This window comes from Pongo abelii, chromosome 17 (genome assembly GCF_028885655.2).
Source record: "Pongo abelii isolate AG06213 chromosome 17, NHGRI_mPonAbe1-v2.0_pri, whole genome shotgun sequence".
Classification (NCBI taxonomy): domain Eukaryota; kingdom Metazoa; phylum Chordata; class Mammalia; order Primates; family Hominidae; genus Pongo; species Pongo abelii.
The window spans coordinates 59,890,364-59,916,534 of NC_072002.2; the positions used below are offsets into that span (position 1 = coordinate 59,890,364).

The 26,171-nt window shown below is 42.7% G+C and overlaps 1 protein-coding gene and 1 long non-coding RNA gene across 2 annotated transcripts in view; one reads left to right on the forward strand and one right to left on the reverse strand.

Moving 5' to 3' along the window:
- SLC14A2 (solute carrier family 14 member 2) overlaps positions 1-26,171 on the forward strand; it is a 472,590-nt gene that overhangs the window by 230,981 nt on the left and 215,438 nt on the right. The window lies entirely within an intron of this gene.
- LOC103892981 (uncharacterized) overlaps positions 1-26,171 on the reverse strand; it is a 69,884-nt gene that overhangs the window by 7,689 nt on the left and 36,024 nt on the right. Inside the window, exon 7 of the long non-coding RNA XR_657122.4 lies at positions 1,405-3,696. This is a non-coding gene — a long non-coding RNA (uncharacterized LOC103892981). The remainder of the gene's footprint in view (positions 1-1,404; positions 3,697-26,171) is intronic.

Genomic DNA, 26,171 nt, shown 5'->3' on the forward strand with positions numbered 1-26,171 from the left:
TTGAGCTAAAGAAAATGCCTAGAGAAGCCACATTAGTGACACGTGGAAAGGAACACTTTCAGGAAAGTGGTTCTTTTGGGAAATAACCACTGATTATTCTGCCTTCAGAAGACAGAGCAGTAAGCAAAGACGTTAAAGCCTTGGCTTTGGAGTCACTGGGTTCTAACTTAGGCTATATAATTTTCTCCAAAATCTTAGTGTTCTCCATTATAAAGGATTAATGATATTTACCTCTTGGTGTTACCATGGGGATAATATGAGATAATGTGAGTGAAACCCCTGGCACACAGGGTTCATGCTCAGTTAAAGAGTGTGATAATTGTTAATATAATTGTTCTCTCTTTGAAGATGTTCAGAAGATCATTGTTACGGATAGAATGTTTGTGCCCTCCTCATTCATATGTTGAAGCCCTAACTCCATATATGATGGGTTTTGGATTCGGGGCTCTTGGGAGGTGATTAGGTTAAGATGTGGTCATTAGGGTGGAGCCCCCATGATGGGATTAGTGTCCTTACAAGAAGAGAAAAAGACCAGAGCTCTCTCTTTCCACCATGTAAGAACACAGTGAGAAAGTAGCTGTCTGCAAGCCAGGAAGAAAGCCCTCACCAAAGACCCAACAACGCTGGCACCCTTGTCTTAGACTTCCAGCCACCAGAACTATGAGAGAAACTGTCTTTTGTTTAAGTCATCCAATTGATGATATTTGTTATAGCTGCCCAAGCTGACTAATACAAACATGAAAAGCAGATCTATCTATCAATACTATTTGGAGTAGTATCAGCATTATTGAAATAGCTTCAGCTCCCAAAATGTCCACTTTAAAGGACACAACTCATCTTTTTGCAGCCCTTTCCCCACCTCACACAAGTCTGTGCAGTATTGACTGGTCCACACTATAGGTGACTACTGGAATGAATAGGGGATTAGGGAAGGCCACTGGAAAGAAGTAGTCCCGAAATGGGGCTCAGCAAGATGAATAGGACAGAATAGGAAATGGGAAGAGAGGTCATTCCTGCTTCCTTGTGACTGTCAGCATTTTCATGAGCCCTCGGCTTCCTATCTCCTTCCCTCTCCCCCTCCCCACCCTGCTTCTCATCCCCACCTCCACTTCGTCCTAAAAGAAGCAGAGGAAGAGAGATTCATTCTCCTCTGGAAACCTGTTTTTGATTCATTGATTTGCTCTCAGCACTTTCTAGTTTGGGATATTGGTAGGCTGCTTCGTGTGCTTGCTCTTTGGCCATAGCTCCTGGTGGGAGGGATGGGGGGTGGGGGTAGTCAGTCACCTCCCCTGGGAGCTGTCCAGACTCAAGGAGGGAGTATCAAGCTAGAAAATGCAAGGGCACACAAATTCTAGCCTTTTGCTGGTTTTAGAAATCATCTTTCTCTTTTGATGACAATCTTACCTGGCTTTTTGCCCCAAGCTAACATCAAGGACACCACTATGTGTGGAGACAGTGACCTCAGGATAACCAGGTATTCTGCTTTCACTTTTCCAAAGTGAAGATGTGAAGCCAGAGAGGAGAGGAGAAACAGACACATACAAAACAATTCAGTGCAGTACCATGTTTGGGTTACTGCAGAGAAAGGGGTTAAATGGATATTTTCTTCTCATATCTTACTGAGATCACTTTATGACTCCAATCTCAAGGGAAATGAGCAGTTTGCACATTTACTGTTTCCTATCAGTCGACCATCTGTAGGCACCACCTTTCACAAAGAGCTTATACATTAACTGGTCACTTTATCATTGTAATATATTTGAAAAATCAAAAACCAGCTGCTATAAAGCTATAAACTGAAGATTTTATTACATATTGTTTATCATTGCTTTAGTATTTGGAGATTCATAATGCATGGACTTTGAGATCTATCTGTATTGCCAAGGAGGCCAAAGTTTATTTCCCTAATAATATGCAAATGGAGCCTTTATACCAGATAATGAATAATCACTAGATTAAAGGCTGAATTTTCTTTTAGTGGTACTGGCAGTGCAGCCTTTTGCGTGCAGTTAATAATTAATTTAAAGAATTACCACTTCAGTGAGCCCTGCTTACATTATTTATTAAGTGTAATTAAAGTATTTATTAGTCAAGTAATAAATGAGGGACAACGCGCCGCACCTTAACAGTGTTGTAAAATAATCACAGACTATGTTTATCTGCAAAGCAAGACTGAGTATGGCTCGAGTGTGTTAATAGATTATCCATGATCATTGCTGTGTTATCAGCATACCTCAGCAATGAGTGTATGACTGGCACACCCACCTGCTTCTATTCTAGGTGAAAAGGGTGCCTTGGCTTTTTCTTTTTGTTGACTTGTATATGTTGATTTAGAAGCAAAATAAAGGGGATTTCTTGGTTCAAGCTTACATCCCTTCCCAAAATCTACCATGTTGCTTGCAGCTCAAACAGCTAATCCAACATTGTGACCTTAGAATTTCTGAAAGGCTGCTGAAAGCATTATCAAGAATTAAGATGCTTATATAATTCATTTCTCAAACCATGACAATTTGTACAATGAAAGAAGGTTTATCAATAATATGTAAACTGGGAGAGCTCTAGGTAAACCAGAAATTAGCATGGACTCTTTCCAGAAGTTAGCATGGCCTTTATCTAGATGGGTTGTTTTCAGTAATGAAAACATATGAAATGATTTGAGAAAGAAATGACATGAGAATCAGCTTCTACTAACTGCCACTCCACATGTAGAATTTTAGATAAAACCTAGAGCTCTGCCTTCCCTCAATTTCAAGTCCTGTTGCTCTGTGCAGACTCTTCCCCAAAAAACCTGCCCTTGTCCCTCCATCCAGAAGTGACAGCTCCTCCCTCTAACTCCCACCTCATTGCTTACTCCTCTCTGGGTGCATATCTCACTGGCTTGCAGCATCTTCATTCATGTATTTATTTTTAACTCCACTCCATGAAGAGACTGCAAATTCTTTGAGGAAAGAGACAGACTGTATTTGCAGATTTTTAGGTCTTCAAACATTTTTACCCTGGTGCCTTGCTAAAAGTAGGTACCCAGTAAATATTTACTAAATAGATTTATAGTTGGGAAGCACAATCACTTTCCTTTCTGATCAGTAGAGAGGGTAAAATTTCAGTCCAGGATCACTGACCGGAATCTGTAACAGAGCAGATGGGCCTGTGGAGCGGACATAAGCAGAGGAAGGTGCAGCCAGCAGGTGGCAATCCCAAAGGCCATTCAGGTCAGCTGTGAGAATCACTCAAGAGTGGGATTTAACTGGCAAATCAATGAGCAAAGCCTCAAAGCCCATTCCAGGCAGGCCAGTGCTTCATCTGCCCTGCAGTATATTGCCTGAGCATCTTTTTTCTTTGAGTCCTTTGTCTGGACAGTTCTCCATCCTGTGCTCTTCAGACAAACAAGGATAAAGACTATGAAAGAGCATATAGATTGAGACTTTCCAAAGGTTAGTGGAGGGTGAGGGGCAATTCTGCAAATCCCACTTCTTCATCTATGAGAATCTCACCTATCCCACATTCCACCTCCTCTCTGAAGCCTTCTCCTGACCCCATCTCTGATCATTTCCAAAACACATTGTTCATACCTCTCATTTGGATCCTTGGCATCCTTGGGTTGCTCTGCCTCATACACATAAACTTCCTGCTCCCGGGGAAAGATGATGCAGTCTCCTTTTCCTACATCTTCCCCCAGTGCTGGGCACCCAGTCAGGACTCACCAAGTGCAGAAAGGGAAAATCAGACCTCACCCAGTTTTCCCTGACCCCTTCTTTCTCCTGACTGCCTGCTTGCTTCACTCACTTCCCAGAATCCCATCTGATGGTACCAAACGATACCATCATATTAAGAAGGGAAGGAGTTGATGGGGCGTGAAAGTTAAAGGGGCTGAGTGGCACTCAGGAAAACAAACCCCAAGAATCAAACTTAGTTTTAATAGTAGCCAGCACTACTTGGCCCAAAACGTGTGGGCTTATAAATTGAATTGTCTTTGGGCCTTTTTAGAGAGCTGTTTCTAGGCGACCAACAGATTGGTCGTAGATCATGTGTGCTCCAGCCTCATGCTGCGGCAGCCTCCTTCTGACCTCTTAATCAAGCAGAGAGCTGGGGCACAGAGAAGAGATACACGATCACTTACAGAAACACCCAGCTGGCATCGGTCCCATGAACCATCTGCCTGTCTCACTATGGTCAGACTGTCTGCTAATGCCCACTTCTTCTATGAACCATTTATATATTTCCCAAGCCTTTTTTAAAAAGTGGAAAACAAATAGCATTATTGGATGTGCTCTGCCTGGCTGCAGCTGTGAATCACAAAACTGAAAATCAGTCCAAGACAGAGTCAGACAGCACATTCTCTGCTTGGTTGGGGAGAGGTCCAAACTGCTGATCTAGCCTCATTTGATCTTTGATATTTTATTTATCTATAAATTTGACATGGCCCTGTTAGGAAACATCTTGCTGGTGTGCATTTTCCCGTCCTTTTAGGCTTCCAAAGGGAAGGGGCCATTGGTTTAGTCTTAACCCAGGGTCAACATTTCTTCTTGGCCTTGTCAGGAGGTAATCACTCTGAAGACAACACAACTTGAGAATTATATACAGCTGGTAGCAGCAGGGATGGGAGAGGGGTTATAGGGGTTTGACATAATTCCCCTTGGCTCTCCACTGCTTACGAGAGTCAGTAATATATCACAAATACAGATTAGTGAACAGAACCAGATGAACTTAGGGTGGGACCCTTGACCGTCATTGTTGTTCCATTCAACTAGAATTAAATGAGTACCATTGCAGGGGATAACATCATGCCCTCTGAATAGAGAATGCACAATCCCCATATCTGCAAGGTTACACTCTGACAGTCTATTAATTATCTGATAAACAAGTGAATATTAACTATAGCCTCTGTGCTTGTCTTCGTTTGAGTTACCCCCAGAAGCTGACCCTGCAGATTAAGGATTTGAATGCAAACCATTTAGTCAAGAATTGCAGGTAACACCAGGAGACAAATGGGGAAAGTAGTATGAGGAGAAAAGGCAGAGAATAAAGGGTGCATCATTTAGCCAGCTGCTACTGTGGGCCATTGGAGCCTTAACTCTTGGGGAAGCTCTGGGAAATGGTGCAAAACACATGGCTCAACCACTTCAAGGGACAAGGGAGCCATGGTGTTTATACACCAACTCCCGAGAGCCATTGGTTTGAGGACTGCTCCTGAGGGGTAAAATTGAAGTTCTGGCCTGCCATATATAAAAACAGTAAGCTTTCCACAATTGATGCTGAAGAAAAAGAGCCTTCAAGCACAGAGAGGTCAATATTGGCAGCTGTAAGTTAGTTGAATGGTCCAGTCAACTAACCCTGACCCCTTCAGGGATTTTCACAGATTTTCAACCGAATGCCCAATTGAAAATAGGCAGGGCCCTGAAAGAACTTGCTGAAAGCATGTCCCTAAGAGAGGGGTTCTCGGGGAGCAAGAAGTTGAAGATACACTTCCTGCGTTCTTAATGCATTCAATCTGGAAGAATAAAAATATCAGAAAGCAATTCAATAATTAAATACTAAGTGCTATAGTGAAGACTAAAAAAAATACAAATTCAAAGGAAGGAAAAATAACTATCTGATCATTGGGAGAGTTCCATGAAAAACTTAGAATTAAATTAGAATTTGAAGAATGGGTAGGATTTGGTTTATTTACAAGAGGGGAAGAAATTTCACTGTATGAAATTTACTCATTCCCAAAATTGAATATAAAAGCCCAACTTAAAAAATAATTAAATTGAGGCTAATAAGCTCCCCTTTCTCCTATTCATGTTCACATTATATCTTAGAGACAGTTTATCTATGCCTGCAATTGCACTCCAATAAACCATTTTTCTTTAAATTTCTTGGCAACTCAACTCAATAATCAAAGATATTTACAACAGATGACTCCTAAATTCCTTTCCTATCTGAGAATTTTAAGAATTATGGGTCAGCAACAAACTATTCAAAAGACCAAGTACATTCTGTTTTGAAAGATCATATTATGGGTTCGGTTAATGATTGCTTCCCAATTTATCTGTTTGCCCTTTCTGCAAGTCAAACCTCAGTTAACCAGAACATGGTTAATCAGAACCTTAGTTAATCACAAAATTGACAGAGATGACAAAAAGCTCAGTAATCAAGACAAAAATCATCTTTCAATGCAATATTTTTCAAATAAAAAATATGGGGGGTACTCAAGAGTGGGGACAGCTGGGGGGATATCTGGTCACATGTCCCTTTGACAGAAGACTCAATGTGTGTGTAAGAGACACTTTCAAGCTCTGATTTGATCCTGGATGAGAGGCAAGACAGTGTAGAAGTTTAGCCAAAAGCTTGCACTCAGAGATGCTTGCATTTGAATCCCAGGTCTGCCATTTACTAAACAGGACACTGCCTGTAAAATATGAAACCCAGCGCTTGGGGTACCAACAACCCAAAATACAAGGATAATGAAACACAAGTGAATTTTTTTTAAGTGCATTATTGCCAGTCATCCAAGAGTGCACATCCCTTTGGTTTCAGTACTTATTACCACTTGATTTTACATACTATGTCCTTCAACCATTGTTTGTGTGTGAGTGAGATGGAATTTAGTATTTCTTACTGGGTACATGACATTTTAGCCAATATCTACGTTTTAGGTTCAGGGGAAACAATGCAACAAAGAAGGACTCTAACATTAGGTGAATGCCATAGAAATTAGGCCTTTAAAAAGTCTGACATTAATTTTATGTGCTTATTATTTTTCTTGTCATTTACATTTCTCTCTCCAACACCATGGACTAGAAAAATGCCATGCACTCACAAAAATGCTTCTTTGTGAGTGTAGCTCCTGGGACAGCCACTCTGTGGAGCTGGCGGTAGGTCACAAGTCAAAGCCATGAGTGGCTAAGACTCAAGCAAGACAAGGGTAAGGTCAGACACATAAAAAATAGCTACACGGCAAAGGCTAAGAGCTATGAAGCTTAGCTAAGGTCGAAAGTGGTGTTTGAGGCATTCTTCAGCAGCACCAGAGATCCACAGAGATTAGAACTCAAGTGAAGAGCAATATCTTTCTCCTTTGTAGTGCTCAGGAGTGGCCCACTGTAGCAATTGCTTAGACAGCAGCCTGACCCAGGGTGACCATATACTTAGTGTTCAACCCTGGACATCTTAGAGAGTAAGAGGAGGCACTGTTAATAACTGCCTTGAGACAACTGGTGCAACAAGGAATGTCCCAGTCAAACCAGGACCTAGATCTCCTCTAGCCTTGAGGATGTCTTCTTCTTTTTTACTTGGAAATTCAGACCCACCTACTCAGCTTCGATCTGCCTGGGAAGCCCAGCCCTCAAATTCCAAGGTCCCACTAGCTGTCCCCAAAACTCTCTCTCACCATTTTTCTTCCCTAGGGATGAATGGCAGGAGGCTTCCCTCTGCCTTTAGCTGTGCCCATTGCTCTCCGGCATCCCCTGGCTGAGAGCAGGAACTAGGGCAAACCAAGTGAGGCACTCACTCTGGGCACAAAATTGACAGAGGTGACAAAAATCTCAGTAATCAGGACAAATCAGCTTTCAGGGCATTTTTTAAATTAATGTCAAAAATTTATGATAAGCAAAATGTCAAAATGTTTAAATAAAGACAGGATCAGTAGCAGTGCTGTGTTGAGGCAGATTGGAGCCCATAGCAAAAGGAAAAACCAGTAATACGATCCTGTTTTTAACATGTTGGTGTTTCATTTATTATAGATTTTTGCATTAACTTTCATTTTTAAATATTGCATTAAAATATTATTTGTAATTGTTGAGTATTTTTATGATCCTGTAAACTTTGTGCCTAAGGCTAGTGTCATTCTGCATAGATAACAATAGCTGCCACTCACTGCATCCACATGAGGTAGGGACTCAAACATGCACATCTTGCATTCACAGTGCCTCCCTTAACCTGAAACCTGCCCTCTCCCTCAACCAAAATTCCCATAGCAGGTAGTTCTGCTTTCTTTTTTCTTTTTCTTTTCTTTTTTTTTTTTTTTTTTTTTTTGAGACAGAGTATCACTCTGTCACCCAGGCTGCAGTGCAGTGGCATGATCTCGGCTCACTGCAACCTCCGCCTCCCGGGTTCAAGCGATTCTTCTGCCTCAGCCTCCCAAGTAGCTGGGATTACAGGTGCATGCCACCACGCCCAGCTAATTTTTGTATTTTTAGTAGAGACAGGGTTTCACCATGTTGGCCAGGCTGGTCTCGAACTCCAGATCTCATGATCCGCCCACCTCGGCCTCCCAAAGTGCTGGGATTACAGGTGTGAGCCACTGCACCCAGCCCAAGTTCTGCTTTCTTATAGAATCAAAGAAGCTTAGAGCTGGGGAAGGGTGGGGAACCCACAATGAAACATTCTAATCCTCAACTTCCCTTTTCTTAACATGAGGATCTGAATGCATGTTAGACTAGTTAAGTGACCGATCCAGGTTCACAGAGCTGTCTGGGGCTAGCATCCATTCATTGACTAACTTAAGAAATGTCTTTTTCTTGTAAATTTGTTTAAGTTCTTTGTAGATTCTGGATATTAGCCCTTTGTCAGATGGATGGATTGCAAAAATTTTCTCCCATTCTGTAGGTTGCCTGTTCACTCTGCTGATAGTTTCTTTTGCTGTGCAAAAGCTCTTTAGTTTAATTAGATCCCATTTGTCAATTTGGCTTTTGTTCTCATTGCTTTTGGTATTTTAGACATGAAGTCTTTTCCCATGCCCATGTCCTGAACGGTATTGCTTAGGTTTTCTTCAAGGATTTTTATGGTTTTAGGTCTTACGTTTAAGTCTTTAATCCACCTTGAGTTAATTTTTGTATAAGGTGTACGGAAGGGGTCCAGTTTCAGTTTTCTGCATATGGCTAGCCAGTTTTCCCAATGCCATTTATTAAATAGGGAATCCTTTCCCCATTTCTTGTTTTTGTCAGGTTTGTCAAAGATCAGATGGTTATAGACATGTGGCATTATTTCTGAGGCCTCTGTTGTGTTCCATTGGTCTATATATCTGTTTTGGTACCAGTACCATGCTGTTTTGGTTACTGTAGCCTTGTAGTATAGTTTGAAATCAGGTAGCATGATGCCTCCAGCTTTGATCCTTTTGCTTAGGATTGTCTTGGCAATGCAGGCTCTTTTTTGGTTCCATATGAAGTTTAAAGTAGTTTTTTCCAATTCTGTGAAAAAAGACAATGGTAGCTTAATGGGGATAGAATTGAATCTGTAAATTACTATGAGCAGTATGGCCATTTTCACAATATTGATTTGACCCAGCAATCCCATAACTGGGTATATACCCAAAGGATTATAAATCATTCTACTATAAAGACACATGTATACACATGTTTATTGCGGCACTATTCACAATAGCAAAGACTTGGAACCAGCCCAAATGTCCATCCACAATAGACTGGATAAAGAAAATGTGGCACATATACACCATGGAATACTATGCAGCCATAAAGTAGGATGAGTTCATGTCCTTCACAGGGACATGGAGGAAGCTGGAAACCATCATTCTCAGCAAACAACACAGGAACAGAAAACCAAACACCACATGTTCTCACTCACAAGTGGGAATTGAACAATGAGAACACATGGACACAGGGAGGGGAACATCACATATCGGGACCTGTCAGGGGGTGGGGGGATAGGGGAAGGATAGCATTAGAAGAAATAACTAATGTAGGTGACGGGTTGATGGGTGCAGCAAACCACCATGGCACATGTATACCCATGTAACAAAACTGCACGTTCTGCCATGTACCCCAGAACTTAAAGCATAATAATAATAATAATAATAATAATAATAATAATAAAGTAAAAAAAAACATATCTATTGAGCATTTGCTGCATCTTCTGTTTTAGACATTGGGACTAGAGTAATCAACAAAAGTGACAATGTCCGTGGTCTCATGGAACTTACATCCTAGTGTAAGAAGGCAGCAATCCTATAAACAGTTGAACACAGATACATTTACGTATATTAGACAAAAGCTATGAAAAACTTGAAGCAAGATATAGGGGAAAGAATGATGGAGTGAGAAATGGGTATTTTCTTAGGGTAAGATGGTTGTGAAGGGATTTCTGGTAAGGGGGCTTTCAGCACAGACCTAAAGTAAAGGAAAGAAGAAGTCTTGTGAATGAGGGTGCTGGGAGTTAGTTCTAGACCAGTTAATAGTGTTCACTTGGGCACCATTAACATTTTGGGTTGGGTAACTCTTTACTGTGGGGGCTCACCTGTGCATTGTAGAATGTTTAGCAGCTCCCTGGCCTCTACCTAAGGGGCGCTAGTAGCACCTCCCTCCCAGCTGTGACAATCAAAAGTGTCCCCAGACATAGCCAAATGCCCCCTGGGGGCTAAAATCATCCCCTGTTCAGAACCACAGGGCTAGGCAAAGGAAGAGGAAGTGCTAAGTCTCCAGTCAGGCTTCTCATAGCTCAGAGCAGCACCATCTGTGACCATTCATCCCAGCTCATTCTAAGCACCCAGAGCTCTGCAGAGTCAGTGCCCCCAGGGGATGCTCTTTGTCCTCTTTATCCATTTTATGCTGGCTGTTGGTCTCCTTGCATCCACAACAGCAAAAGCTCCCTGAAGGCAGAAGTCCAGCCTTACACCTCTGTTCCTGTAGAGGCCTGGGCTCCTCAGTAAGGTGGCTGCATGTCTGCACCTCCCATCTGCTCCTCCATGGTGAAGACACTCTCTCCAAGTGCTCAGGGATTGGGGCCAGCTCTAAGAGAGCAATGTGTTCTCACACTGCAGCCTAGCCCATGTCTCCAGTGAATTACCATCTCCATGTACTGGAAGATGTGTAGCTTTCTCAAAGGGATGGCTTGTGATGAAAGTTCACCTTCCACTCAATTAACCTTGAGAGAGTGGTGTTTTTTTCCTTTTCTTCCCCAAGAGACTTTTTTTTTTTTTTTTTTTTGATGACCTTTTTGAAGCATCTTATTTTCTGGGCAAAAAGCCAAATGATATACTCTCTTCCCAGCTGCAGGGCTGTTGCAGATTTTCAAAGCTGAAGTAAAGACAGCCTTTGGAATAAATGCAAGATGGGCAGTAGGGTTGGGAAGCGTGAGGAAATGCTTTATTATTCCACCCAAGATGTGCCTGGAGGGACGGAGCCTTTGTAGAGGACATCCCTGCAGGACCCACAAGATACAGGGAACTGGAGACCTCAGTGCTGCAAGGATCTCCCCCCAGTTAGGGAGCACACAGCAATACAAATTAAAAAAAAATCAATTCCACTTTGGGTGAAAGTTGAATATTAGTAAGTTATAACAAAGCACATTTTGCCTAGTACTTTGTAGTATACAAAGGTTTTTTTTAATATTTAATCTCATTGAGTCTCAGATTCAGCTACCAAATAAGACTAAATCTTATTTAAGACTGGATCAATAGAGTACAGTAAACAACCATAGCCCTTTTTCAGCCAGTTTGTTGGACAATGGTTCCTGAAAGCCTCCCTACCATCCCAGATATACAGCATCTCTGGTTTGAGGCATGTCCCTGGTGGTGGATTTAGAGAGAAGCAACATGCAGGGGGTCTCCAAAGTCAACTGCATATATGTGCAGAGGGGAACAAATAAAAGAACCCAAACCAGCTCCATTTCCCCATGGAGCCTCAGTGTTGGTAGCTCATAGCTCGGGTAGCAAAGGAAGTTTCATGAAAGTGGCGAGGCTTGCTTTGAATTGCAGTTGGGCCACATTTCTCAAGCCCAGAGACATTTGAGAGTTCTAAAATCCTAGGAGCAGTGTTTGAAAGCAAAAGGTTAGAGAGGGTCACTGGTGGTGACCTGTTTGGGGACCAGGACATTGTGACTGGCAATCAGAAAGGTTATGGAGGTTAAAAAAAAAAAAAAAAAAAAAAAAAGGCAGGAAATCTGCATGGCCAAGAACACAGACTCAGGAGCTGGACTGCCTGGCTTTCCTGTTCTGACTTTATCACTTACTACCTGTGTGTCCTTGGGCAGGTCACTACCTAATTGTGCCTCTGTCTAACCATCTGTAAAATGGAGATCATGAGAGCAGCTACCCCTGGGGCTGGGGCAGTGGGAGGAGAAGCATCTTAGAGTCAGATGCTGTCCTATGGGGAGACGAGTGTCAAGAATCAGGGAGGAAAGTTGCTGGGAGAGGTGGCAGGGAAGCTGCAGACACACACATGTGAGCCTTCGTAGGAGAATGGTGTCGGAAAAAAATTGCTGATGTGACATTGGGATTTTGTTCTGAATGTGAGGTAATAGCAAAGCGCCTGGGCTGGGGATTTCAGGCCTCATCCCTGAAGGGAGATAGACAGAGAAGAAATGCCTGCCCAAGGGAAGCACTGCTGCCTAGCACCTGCCATCTGCAGCCCCTAGAGTGGAGCCAACAAAAGCTGGGCGGTACAAAGGAGCTTTCTGGAAAGGGTTTGCAGCAACAGGCATTAATATAAAAGCATCTTGTAAATCCTGGCTCCTCTCATTAGTCTCCATTTGCTGTCACAGGGGTCAAGGACCAGTGATTTGTCTTCCATGAAAATATTCTTCTTGGAACATTAGGAAAGGGAAATTGGCATCATAGGAAAACCCAAAGTGGCCTACAGCTTTTTGGCGGGGTACCCCACACTTGGGGTAACACTCAGGGAAAGAAGCCCTTTCCTTCTGGATGTGTGGGCTCCACACTCCCAAATCTCTCTACTCCCACACTTAAAAGTCTCCGTTTTCTCTCCGTGACATCATGCTTGAAATGATTAACTATTGATGCATTTGATTTTATGAATGCCTCTCCTGGCCCATCAGCCATTTCTACTTCAGTGGATTAAGTTATAACTGGAAGAAAGCTTAGAACATATCTAGTCCAGCCTCCTCTTTTCACAGAAGGGGAAACTAAGATGCAGAGAGAATTTTAAAATTGCCCAAGGGCAATTTTACTAGCCACATGACAGCCTCTGAGTCCCAGTGTCCTCAAACATTTGTGGATCTGTGACAGAGAGAGTGAGGGTAGAGTCACATGTCAACAGACACCCGGATGAAACTTCCTCAAGACGTTTCACAATTCCACTAAAGTTGGAGAATTTACAAGTGGTTTGGTGCAATGAATATACTGATGTACCGAAAGCTATACTTTGGGGGTAAAAATGACAGTAAAATAGGACAACAGTAATAAGGTGCTCTCTAGAAAGCCAGGGGAAGTCCTGAGATGGAGGAACAATGTGTAGCAGTCCATTCTGGATAAGGGTTGATTTTCAGAGATCCCTGAGTTTGTCAGTGCAGGACATCTGCTGAGTAGTTCCATAAGAGTAATATTAGAATCCAAACTCTCCCCAGCAATGGAAAGGGCACCAGCCGAGCTTGGAGACACTCATTTGACCTTCACCACCCCCTTCCAGGGATCCCCCTTCCAAGCGCTGAGCAAATGGGAGTCTTTGGGTGGAGACAGAGAGGGCCTACTTGTCAGCCCCAAAGCGAGAGTGCCCTGGCAACTGGGACATTTGCTGAGCTCCATCTCTATAGACTTTGGCTTATTCGACCTCGTTTCCAGGTGCTGTAGAGGAGGATAAAACTCTGTGCTGTGGTGCCCTCACCTCCCTATTTCAAAGAGACTTTACCCTTCAGAGAGCTTCCCACTTGGCCACACTGGGGGAGGTTGCTGTGATGCCATACAAATGTCCAGTGTGTCTTCTCTGCCTCAAAGAAGGTGTGTGACTTTCAGTACACCACCTCCTTGGCTGGGCCTTAGTTCTCTCAACCAAGAAGAAGGGAAGGTGAGCAGCTGGACTGAAAGCATATACCACCTGCAGCCTGCTATTCCCGGGGCCTCGCCCAGTTCCTGGTGCACCAGCCTGCTCAGAAAGCACACACAGAATCGGGACATCTCCAGCCCCCTCCTGGCCTGACATTCAGAGACTAGGTTTGGAAACTAAAAGCTCTCATGCTATGGCCTTTCTCATTTAAGTTTGTGACTTCGATCACGCCTTTGAGGGCAGCATCCCCGTATATAAGAACCTATAAACATGTTGAAAGCATGGCCTGACTCTGCTGTAAGAAAAACAAATTTGAAAAAACAGCAGAGACCTGGAGATGGTTGCATTTAGCCCAAGCATCCTCAACCTCCCCTTTGCCACATCTCCTTCCTCAAAACCTTAGCCCATTTCCCACCAGATACCTGGGGCTCTCATGTTGCCCCATCCAGGTCCACTCTTTTTGGTCAGCACCCAATATCCTGGACTCTTCCAGCTTCCTTTAATACTTAAAACTGCTCTCTAAGACAGAGCCATTGGGTTCTGAGAGATTGAGTTTCCACTGGCATGAAGATGTGAGTTATCTATTCCATTCTCAAGCATATTCCCACCCGAAAGGAAATAATGCTGCCTTCACCCAATGATGGCTCTACCATGGCACCATTTCAGGCAGCTACCAAAGCCAGGCAAAGGAGAGGAGGTAGAAGATGAGACTCCTTACTGATGGTCCTCTGTGAATCACACACTGACTCTTCACCCAATCTACCCACTACCACCTCCATGCTGCACTCTCCCAGTGAAGTCTTCCTATTCACGTGCTATCCCCACATGTACACACCAGGGCTGCCCAGTCCACCTTGCAGAAGAGTTAGCCTAGAATTTGAGATTCAAGGAACCTTCCTGACTGTTCCTGAAAGCCCTTCATGATAGAAGAATTTTCCTTTGTGAAACTCCCAACTTATGGGAAAATAGGGTTGGCAGGTCTGAAGAGTAAGAGAAGCTAAGAAAGCCTTAATAAAGTTCACTCTACCCAACAACAAAGGCTATGCACTAAATAAAGAAAATATCACTCACATTTCATGTATCTTAAATTAGTAATAATGGGCCCTAATGAGTTCTGTACTATTAATTCCATTTACAATCCCTCTCTCCTTGGCGACTTTTCATGTTCTTCCGCCCCTGCAGTTTTCATGAGATACATGTAAATCCATTTTGCTTTGTGGCAGAAAATATTCACCCTAAGAAGCACTTAAAATGAGTAGACCTTGACCTTGGGTGTCTTTAAGATTTTATTGGCTTCTGCCTCCTGGGTTTCATTGTGTGACTTAGAAGCTGGAAGGAAAAAAGGCTTTGACTTGCTTTTATTTGACTTGTTTGGTGAAGCTGAGTAGGTGTTGTATGAACCCCTTCTCAATACCTGGTGTCCTAAGTCCAGGCACCTGACCCAACCTTTCCTATGAGATCTCAGCTCCCACTCCCTCACAAAGGCCATCTGAGGCCAAGATTATTTTCCACAATTCCTTTTCATTGACCCCCAAAACTCACTCCTCCCTTCCACCCAATTTGCCCCTATTTTCTATTTTCTACTCCACCTTTCCCATGTGCTTCAGTTTCTTATTTTTCCCAATACTGAAAATTGCAGGTCACAGTGGCTCAAACAGAGATAAACCTAAGCCTACTAAAATCTTGTATTGCATTGGGGAAAGCATCATTGTGGTTACCTTTCGGAGATGTTCCTTTGCATTGGGGGACATTGGACCATGTGAGGATGAACCTAAGTGGATAGGAGCTGCCTAGGTTGGGTGTAATTGAGCAATTAATTAGTGAGAATTGCATTTCTCTTTCTTCCTCCCCTGCAAAGGACAGCATCCTGACCATCTTTTGGAAGCTATAGGCTACAATCTATTCCTTAGGACCTCATCTATTTTATGGAACAAAGCTCTGGGACTTGTCCCTCCAGTCTGCTAGAAAGATTCCCACAGATATTTGAGATCAAAGTGCCTAGAATAGTTTCAGCTCTGTAAAGAGGTCGTTCTGAAGCAAAATCCATGTGCACAGTCAGAATCAGCCTCATATTTAGACAGAGCCCATCATTGCCCGTGTGATATGACATGAAGGGCAATAAAAAGACCTTGAAATTCTGCCCAAACTTACTTCTCTCACAAGTGCCTAAAATTGCATCATTTGAGCATAATCATATATTTGGTTTAAGGAGAATTACTCATCTTCAGCATTTTTTAAAAAAAGACAACAATTTATAAAAGATTGCAACTCATCAATTCTTCATAATTACTGTGAATTAATGCTAGATTGTTTTCCTCCCTGGGAGAGTCTGAGGTGATGTAGGGCCTGGGATTATTGCAGGTGGGAATTGAAAAGGGAAGACGTGGTAGGAGGGATGCAGAGGGTGGAGTAGAAAGTGTAAGAAAAAAACTGCACAGTTTTCCTAGTTGCCAGTGCTACCTGGGAGAAACCTGGCCCTCTCCAAGCACCAGAAAACATCAAGTTATCATTAAAAGAGTGAAAAACCCCAAACAAAACCAATCAATGTTTCTGTTTTCATAAATCCATAGAAAACAACGTTTCTTTTTCCCTCTTCAGCAGTTTCAAACACAGGGCAAATATTTTCATACTACTCCATAAATCTAGATTCCGTTGAACTACAGGGAATTTCCTCTTCAACTGTCCCCCATAACAGCATCAAAAAGGAAAATAAAACCTCAGTACAAAAGGCATAGACTTTTAGAGTCAGCCAACTTGCGGGAACCAAGCCCTGGTTTCCATGGAGAGTCCACGGGCCAGAGACTTGCATTCCGAGCAGGCAAGGGACTTGTACACTGTCTAGCAGGGCCCATAAATTCTCCACCTTTAGGGTCCCCTCGTGATGCTGCCAGGCAGGAGGCGTATATTGTCCACTAGAGTCTGAGGGTTCTGAGATATGTGATTTGAAACGGAGCAGAGAAAGAGTGTAGTCAGGGAGGCTGTTCTGCCTCAGTGACTGTTCCAGGTAATTGAAATGTATCCCTTTAAGTACAGGGATAATTCTGAAGTTTTAATTATTTAGTAGGAAAGCTTTCTAATCAGCAGTGTATACTTCCTTGAGAGCCACGTGTTAGATGGAGTTGCTTTGGAAATAGGCGGCTTGACACTTGAATCCCAGTTCTACAGTTACAATCTGAATTAATCTGGTTTTGCATTTTTTTTAATTTTTTTGTTTTAACAAAACAAAATTTTTGTTTAATTTTGTTTTAACATCTTTGGACTTTAATTTCCTCACCTGCAAAATGGGAGAATGTCTACTTTGCAGATTTTTGTAAAATAGAAGTGAGGCACTTAGCAAACTGCTTGTCACCTACTAAGCACTCAATATGTGGCCTCTATTATCATGACACCATTATGATGATTTCTCCCCATTTAAAATGAAATATGCTGAATGTATGTTAACTTTTTGTTTCCCTTGGAGTGATCAATGTCCATTCTTATAATGTGCTCTGATACAGAATATCTTTGGAAGCCCAGGAAGTATACAGGCAGGTTCAGCCCACCCCAACCCCTGACCCAATAACCAGTTCCATCTTCTCCTGCTCATATGGTGGCTCTGCTCTCCCTTTCTTCCATGAACCAGGGACCATGAGTTCATTGTAGAAAGCCTGTACTCCCTTTGCTACCTTAATCTGGGTTTCCTGTAAATTGGGCAAAGGGGGAGGCAGTTGGGTAGCCTGGTGTGGAGCAGTGATAAGCTTTGTCATTTGAAATCCTGAACACAACACCCAGCAGCTTGACCCACCAGCTCTGTGACATTGGTCTCCCAAATGTTCAGTTAGGGATACAGATGACAAAGATGATCCCTACTTAATGGGGTGATGGTGAGGATTAAGGGAGATGATGAGGGGGGAGCCTCTAACATAGCATCTCATGCACTGTAGATGCTCAATAAATGACAGCTGCCATTATTACGTAAAGGCCACGTTGGGAAAAGCAAGGCCATTTATCTACATCTTCACATTTGACACATGCAGGGAGCATGGGTGGTTGTAGCCAGGTTTGTAGGACATTCTAGAATCCTTCAGTCGTCTTTTTGTGTGTGTGCATGCTTCCATTTCTGGCTGGGGTTTTCCCAGTGTTGCATGAGGCAGTACCACAGTGCACAGAGGTGAATCCCTACTGGGCAGGTGGTGAGCTAGTCACTGAACCCTATGGACATGAAGATCTCCTAGTGAGAGTGTGTGGATATGGGCTAACCTGCCATGTAATAAACCCGTGACACATGACAGACCCTCATCAAAAGGCTCGTTGAACATGATTAAGCACTTTATGACAGGGCTTTGCCTCCGTATTGATGAAAGCAGTGTCCCTGCTCAGAGCCAGCTGAAAAGGCTCAAATCAGTCCAGGAGGATTAGCCCTGCCCACCCTATTTCTAATTTCTCTGATTACCAGGATGTTTTGCAAGGTTAGTAGACTGGTTGGAAGAACATACTTTAAAATAAATGAGATACAAGAACGCTAACGCCTAACAACCAAATGGTCTGGGCAGAATCATTTGTCTTCCTGGAAGCTCAGTTTCCTCCCTTGTTAAAGGGTAATAATTCCACCATGTCTACCCAACAGAAGTAGTGGGGTGAAGAGTAAAATGAACATTTCCTCAGGAACCTAAATATCTGAGTTCTTGTCTGGTCTTTGCTACCAACTAACTGTCTGATTTAGGGTAACTTAGCCTCTCTGGACCTCAAATTTCCCATCTCTGAGATAAATGGTTTGGATTAAACAACCTCACAAGTCCCTGTCAGCTCTGAAACCCCATGGACCTCTGAGAGAGAGTGTGTCAGGTCATAGCTGTGACTCTGTTTACAGAAATGCACAGCATCCTATAAATGTAAGGTCAGCTCCCACCTGGTACCTAGCATACTGTCAACGTTCAATGAAGTCTTGTGGGTGAATTAGTTATATTATGTCAAATAAGACAGATTCAAAAGCCACTTTTGAAAAAAAGAAGCAAAGAAATAAAACCCGGCATGAGTGGCAGATGTTCAGGTGGAGAGGGCCAGTGCTTTGTGTAATTTCGTGTAATTTCTATTTTTTGCTGCTCTTTGCCTGCCTTTGTGAAATGCTAGAAAGTCTAGAGGGACATTTGCAAATCTGCCCACTGTCAATTCCACTCGTAGAGCAGTCCATCTTCTTGGGAATGCGTGTGACCTTTGCAGGTTGTCGCATCCTGGGCACAGGACCAAGTGATCCTCCAAGGGGGCTGGCGTGGAGGAGCAGGCCCTGAGCCGTGGGATGGTACAAGCGGCAGTTTCCGGGCCCAATGCCAACCTCCAGATAATTGCCGGCAGCAGGGGAGAGATGGTGGAGGTTGGCAGAGCCTGTCTCTGACAGATAGATTGTCCCCTTCTCACCATGACAGCATCATGGCAGTGAGAAGGAAAGCCAAAATGCAGGTAGGCAGGAGAGAAGTAGGGAAGGGCACAAGGAAAGGGGCAGCCTCAGAAGGAGAGAGAAACAGACAATGGAAGGGACAGCTACAGAAATAATAGGAAGACAAGAGATGGTGGTCACACAGGCACCAGCTAAAGAGAGATAAAACAGCTACAGAGTGAGACAGGAGGGTCAGAAAGAGACAGAAAGAAATGCAGAAAGAAACGGAGAGAAGAAAACACTATCTCTGTCACAGTGTCATCCCCTTGCAAACCTCTGGAGATATTTGGGCGTTCCGCGAGAGAAGCAGTGCCTCCAGAGTCAATTGCATATGTGTGCAGAGGGGAAACTAAAAGAAAGCACCCAAACAGCTCCATTTCCTCATGGAGCTGCACTGTTGGCAGTTGTGGTAACAAAGAGGGTTTTGTGAAAGCAGCCAGGTTTGCCTCCCATCCCAATTTTCTCTCATCTCTCCAAGGCCCAGGACAGGGCAGTGATGGGCATGGGCCAGTAGTCCATGACAGGGGTGATCTTTTCTTCCCTCCTCCTCTGGCCTCCCAAAGCAGAAAGTATCTTGTCATCCCAGACCTGGGCCCGAAGCCTCCCTCCCTCCCTTCATCCATCCATCCATCCTTCTCCTCCTCCCTTCCTCAGGGCCCTATCTCAAGAAAATCATGAAAGCATGCTTGGGACAATGGGCTCCCAAAATCGGTCAGCTAGGAGCCCACCTGACCCAGGAAATGCTTTCCTAGAGGTAGAGCAGCTGTGGTGAGGGGTAAGCTATGATGGGAGGAGCAGCCAGCTGCCTGGCTGGCTGAGAGGCAGCCATAGGGGAGGACTCTGGAAGGGCATGGATGCGTGGGAAGCCACATTGCTAAGTATAAAATGGAGAAAAGTGTCACATTGCAAATATAAGAGATGTCTGCTGGACAGGAAAAAAAAAAAAAAAAAAGAAAGTGTCCTCCTGACTTTCTAGGTAGCCCAAGACCTGTTAATAACAAACACAACAACCAACACTTACTGAGTGCTTTAAATAATGCCGGGCATTGGGTTAAACTATAGATTTTATCAGCCATGTCCCACAAGGTCTGTGGCACAGAGCATATGGGACTTGTGATGGGAGAAAGTGAGGATTATTATCCCCACTTTGCAATGAGCCCTGCAGCCTGATTCTATGTGCTTATCTCGGTCAGGTCAGAGTTGATTGTTTTGCACTAATTTACACAGATTTATTCATGTATTATATTACCTGGACATCCACTTTGTGTGAGACTCTGTGCTAGGATATGGTTGACTGTGAGTACAGAGGGGTGTGGTAGAAAAGAAGGGGGTAGAGGGAAAAGATGATGGACAAAGACAAAGAGAGGCAGAAGGAGGCCTGCACCCAGGAAACCTAGAGTCTGCCAGAGAAGGGAGAGCATGTGCATCAGTAACTTGTATCAGTACAAGTTAGAGAGCATGAAGGCTGAAGAATGTGCTAGCAAAGTTGAGCAGCACGTGAGATTCTTTCTGAATGAGAGGAGTAGAGCATGAGTTCCATCTGAGCTGGGCCTTGAGGCATGAGTTCAAAATGTGGGATTGTGAAGTACGGAGAAGATGCATCCTAGATAGATGGAATCGCCCAAGCCAAGGCACAGAGTCTACAGAGACAGACCAAAAACTCAGGTGACCTAACGTCCTGCTGCACACTAGGAGGCTCTTTGAACAAGTAGGGGAGTCATAAGAGAGAAGGCCAGCCAAGTAGATTGAGGGTAGATAAAAGAGAGAGAGTTAAATTCGGAATGCAATGGGCAGTGATTGGAGATGACTGAGCAGAAAAAGAGAGGCAGCCCAGCACCCTGTATACCCTTGTGAATGAATAAATTACCACATTCACTGATTCCTCCATTCAGCAAATATTCTTCATGTGCCCACTGTGTGCCTGGCCCCACCTAGACAGATGGGCACATCTGTTAACAAAGCAGGTAGAGAACCCTTCTCCCGTGGAGCTCTAATTCTTTCAGGGACATGTGTATTTTATTTCTTATCTACTGATGATGACACAACGTCCATGTGGTGTGACTTTTGGGGTATCTAAGCAGACAGGAATCAACCTCCAATGAACCCACAGTGATGCTGTGTAAGGACACTCAGTTTGGGGTAGCCAGGGACGGCACAGAGCATATGGGACTTGTGACGGGAGAAGTCACCAACAGAAGAGATTATATTAGACAGGATTTTCTTGATTGCAATTAACAAATCAAACTGGCTCCAGCAGTAGAAGGTAATTTACAGGCTCATATAGCCAAGCTCCTTAAAACCCAGGGGTGGGAGCTGGCCTCACGAATAACCAGTATTGGAGTTCTAGTACCACCCATCCCTCAATCCCTGTTTATGTTTCTCTGTGGATGTTATGTCATTTCCCCCATATTGGCTGTTGTTGTGATTTGGCATCAACCCCTGCAACCTCGTATCCTGACAGTTTAATAGCCAGAGAGAAAAGTTGGCTTCCTCTACCCAGCTCCCCTTGAAACTCACAGAGAAGGACTCTGACTGGCCTGGCTTGGGTCACATGCCCATCTCTTCTCAGGCCAATCCAATAGCCAGGAATGTGAGGTTCTATCCTGTACTCAGGCTGGGTTACCTTGTCCCCTTCATGGTCATAGGGACAGGAAGGGAAACAAAACTAATAGATATACACTACTGGGATTGAGACAACTGGAAAACTCATTTTACCTAATGGACAATTATGCTAAGGGGTTACTCCAGCATCCATTCTAGATACATAATATAGGGTAATTCCTACTCAGTCTAGGACATCGGTAAATGTTACCAACCCACTCCACCCTCTCTCACAGACAAATTAAAAAGTGATACATATAATGTAGAGAACGAATAAACACACTGTGAATTAGCTGTCCTGGAGGAGGTGGAGGTAGATCATTCTAAAGACAGTGTGGAAGGTATGGGGAGAGAGGGGCTGGTCAGAACAAAATGAGGTACAGGCAAGTTCCAGGGCTCACCAGAACTGCATCAGCACAACCACCTGCCTGTATTCCCAGAGAATCAAGGCGGGGCCGCACCCTCTCCTCTACCAGCCACCACCCCCACCTCCCAGCAGGATCAAGAAACTTGGTCAGGAGTAGTGCCTTCCGCTGGAGGCTCTTAATTTGCTGAGAAGACCAGCCCTGCAGGAAATCCCCAGCTAAGGAACAAGAACAATTGGAAAGGCTGCAGGAGGCATTAAGCCAGAATGGTTCTCCAGGGGCTGGTGGGGCTAAATGGAAACTCAGGCAAAGAGAACAAAAGGAGGATAGAGTGGAGCCATCATTCACGGAAGAAAAAGAAGCTAACCATCAAGGAAGAGGCAATATCTTCACTAGGAAGGAGAAATAAAAAGCAAAATAAGGAAACATTTTAGCAAAAATCAATGTTTTCAAAATGCATTTAATCATCTAGAGAAGAGTTCCGGAAACTTAGGAAAGGGGCAGAGCTTGTTCTGGTGTAAAGAATATGGGACAACAAGCAGAAGCTAGGCAGTCTGACCTCCCTTGTGCCAGTGACATACTGTGTGGTCTTGGACTCTTGACTTTATTTTCTTATTTGTAAATTGAGCCAACAATCCCTGCATTGCCTACAACACAGTATCATGTGAAGGCCCACTGAGATAATGGAAGGGCAGCAGTTTTTTAAATATTAAGCAACTCCATTGTAATTAATTAGCCTAGGTGAATAATTAGAAAATGATGGTTAGAAATTGGGTCACTCTAACCTAGAAGGGAAGAAGCCATGCAAGAGGTTAGGGCTTAGGACTCAAATTCACTGGCATCCTGCTAAATGACATGTACAAAAGCAATGGATTCTATGTTTTTAAAAAGAATATATAATTGCTGAGCACCTACTATATTCTCCACCCCTTGTAAGATATCAAAGATAATATAGAAGAAGCGCAAGACATAATCCCTGAGGTGTCAAGTGTATCTGATGAGATAAAGCATGTAGAGTAAAGTGCAACTCACAGCATGAATTAAGATAAAAGCCAAGCTGAGGTGTTGATAATAAATGTCACGAGAGCTCAGGGCAGAGATTTGTGGCCTGATGGGCTGGAGGGGAAATGGAGGTTGCCCCTGTGTTGCCCTTGAAGCAGGATTTGGATATGTAGGGAAGAAAAGCAGGAAGAACATGAGAAAGGTGATTATGGCACAGGTCAGGATGGCCATAGAGATGGTATGTGTCCATGGCATTGTTGGAAGGATGGTCAGTGTGGATAGAACGGTGTGTAAGATGGTAATAATGGACAATTATTTAGGAAAGGGCATCATGTCCAGGCTCCAAAAGCCTTGAAATCAGATGAAAGAATTGATCGTAAAGGAAAGGGAACTCACTGGAGACCCTGGAGCAAAGGAGCTGACTGACTAAGTGTTACTTAAGAAAATGGATGCAGGGGCAGATGCTGAATCAACAGGAGAGGGTGACGTTTCCACAAAATACTCAGAGAAGAGGAGCTCAGGGATGCGGGGGTGACAGTCAGGTGGTTATAGAGGAAATGAAAAACAATAGGGAACAACTGGCAGGCCTTTGTACCTAATTACATGTGGAGAATGAAGGATGAGGTGGAGCAAAGGTATCTCCATTGTCTTGATCCCAAGGAACTGGGTTAGTGCCAGTGTGGTGTAAGCATGTATTGTTTCCTGTGCCTGGTGGGGGTTGGAGGCAAAGAAGGCTCCCCAGAGGAAGTGACATGTCTGTGGAGTCTTAAAAATTATATCCACCAGCTTTCAGAGGGAGTGAAGAGCATCCAGAGGAAGGAAACAGCATGGACCAAGGCAAAGACAAGGAGGTGTGAAAAGGAAAGCTCCCAGTGTGGGGCATGTCTGTGAACACCTGAAGAGTGGGAGAAGACTGGAGAAGTAGGCAGGGCCACATTATAAAGGAACTTGGACTTATGCAGCAGGTATGGGGAGCTATGAAAGGAATGGTAGCAGGGAAAAGATACTGTCACATTCTTTTATAGCTGTTTGTAAAAATACAGCGAGTTGAAAAGTAGAGAAAATCCCCAAATGAAATGTAATGTGACTCTAAAAGTATTCTGATATCTTTAAACTGAAGGAATTGTATTGCTCTCTTACTCTTTATACACCTCCTGCCTTTTGTCTTTATATGTACTGCCTTTTAGCTTAATAAAACTGTTGCTATGTTTTTTGGTGCATAAATATTTATAATGCTTAGATCATCATTGCAGGTTTCAATAAAGTTTCTAACTTTGTGTCATTTACTGTTTTGAGCCCTGAACTCAGCCTGTCTGACACATGCCTGATATTAAAACTAAGATTTCTAATTTTGTTTTTATTTGCTTGCTTGCCTTTTTCCTTCCTTTTATTTTCAACTTTCCAGTCACTTTATCTTAATTGTGTCTTTTGCTCACAGCACAAAATTGTTCTTTACATTGTAACTTAAATGGAGAATCTATTTATTTTGACTGATACATTTTTACTTTTATATTTTTTGATGTCATAGATGTGCTTGGACTCAGTTTAGACATCACATAATTTCTGCCTCTATTGCCTCTTTTTATCTTTCACTAACAGTTATGGTTTGTTATATTTTAATTTGGTTTGTGTGTAGGTTCATAGAGATAGTTGGGAAGGTTGTAACCTTTTTCATCCTTTATTGTTTATCTTTCCCATAGTTTATACAATATATTTAATCCTCTGTATCCTTACTAGCTATTGACTGTCACCTCTGCAAGATAATGAAATGTGTATAGTTCCTCTTCTGTAGCCTCTCATTTTTCTACTCTTACCGAATTTTGATTAATCATGATGAGGACAATGATGATGATGATGATATTTCTGCTAATCTCAACCTTATACTTTTTAATAAACATTTCCTTCTACTATGTGATTCATTAGCACTAAGTGGTAACCTTTGACCCTTGGCTACCTTCTCATTCTCTTCAACTTCCGAATTTTTTTAGTTTCAGTGTTTTAAAATGTTATTATCATTCATTAATATTTACATTGTGTTCTCAAATCATAATTGCCACAGTTTGTGTGTGTGTGTGTGTTGTAATCCTAAAGTCATTAAAAACCCACCACCAGTTCTTCTGCCATAGTTTCTTCATTTTCTGCTGATTAGTTAAATTTCAGCCTCCAGTTTCTTCAAGATGAGATCAGATAAATGCATTTTCTGCATTATTAGGATGTGTGGTGAAGAATTTGTACTTGAACAACAGTTTGAGTTTAACACATTTTTACTGTTTCTTATTTGTTCTTAGTGAGGTTTTATAAGCATCATGTTGCTATGGAAAATCTGACACCAACCTGATTTTCCCTCTTGGAAAATAAATTCTGGTTTTGATCTTGGTTTTCTTTTGTTTGTTTCGCTTTTTGTTTGTTGGGATGGCAAGAGAGTCTTTCTTTACCATTGGGTATCATTTCTGTATCAATTTTTCCTGAGACAGTTTATGTTTTGTTTGTTTTGCCTTGCTTTGTAGGCAGATTTAAATATTTTATTTTTGAAAACTGTTTTGTAATTATATTTCTCCAAATACATTTTCTATTCTATATTTTTTAGTATTCTTCAAATACTACCTTTATGCATAAGCATAGATCTTAGATCTATTGTATCTATTTTATCTTCCATTTCTATCATGTTCTTTCTTATTCCTTTTTAGCTATCCATTTTCATGTGTTCTGCTCATTTGATCAGTCGTGTTCTTAAGTCTGTTTTTGTATCTTGAGTGGTTTCTTTTCATCGTCTTGTTGCTGCTGATGGGTCCCTAATTTTGGTGAGGACTCTTTCTTTCTCCTTTACAAGTTTCCTGAGCTCTGCTAGCTCATTTTTTGCTCTTTCAGTTGTCTGGACATGTCTTTCTTGATATTTTATTTTATATAATGATTTGTTTCATTAAGGCTTGTTGTTTTTTTATTTGTATGTTTGTCTATAATAGTTTTTTTTATTATACTTCAAGTTCTGGGGTACATGTGCAGAATGTACAGGTTTGTTACATAGGTATACACGTGCCATGGTGGTTTGCTGCACCCATCAACCCGTCATCTACATTA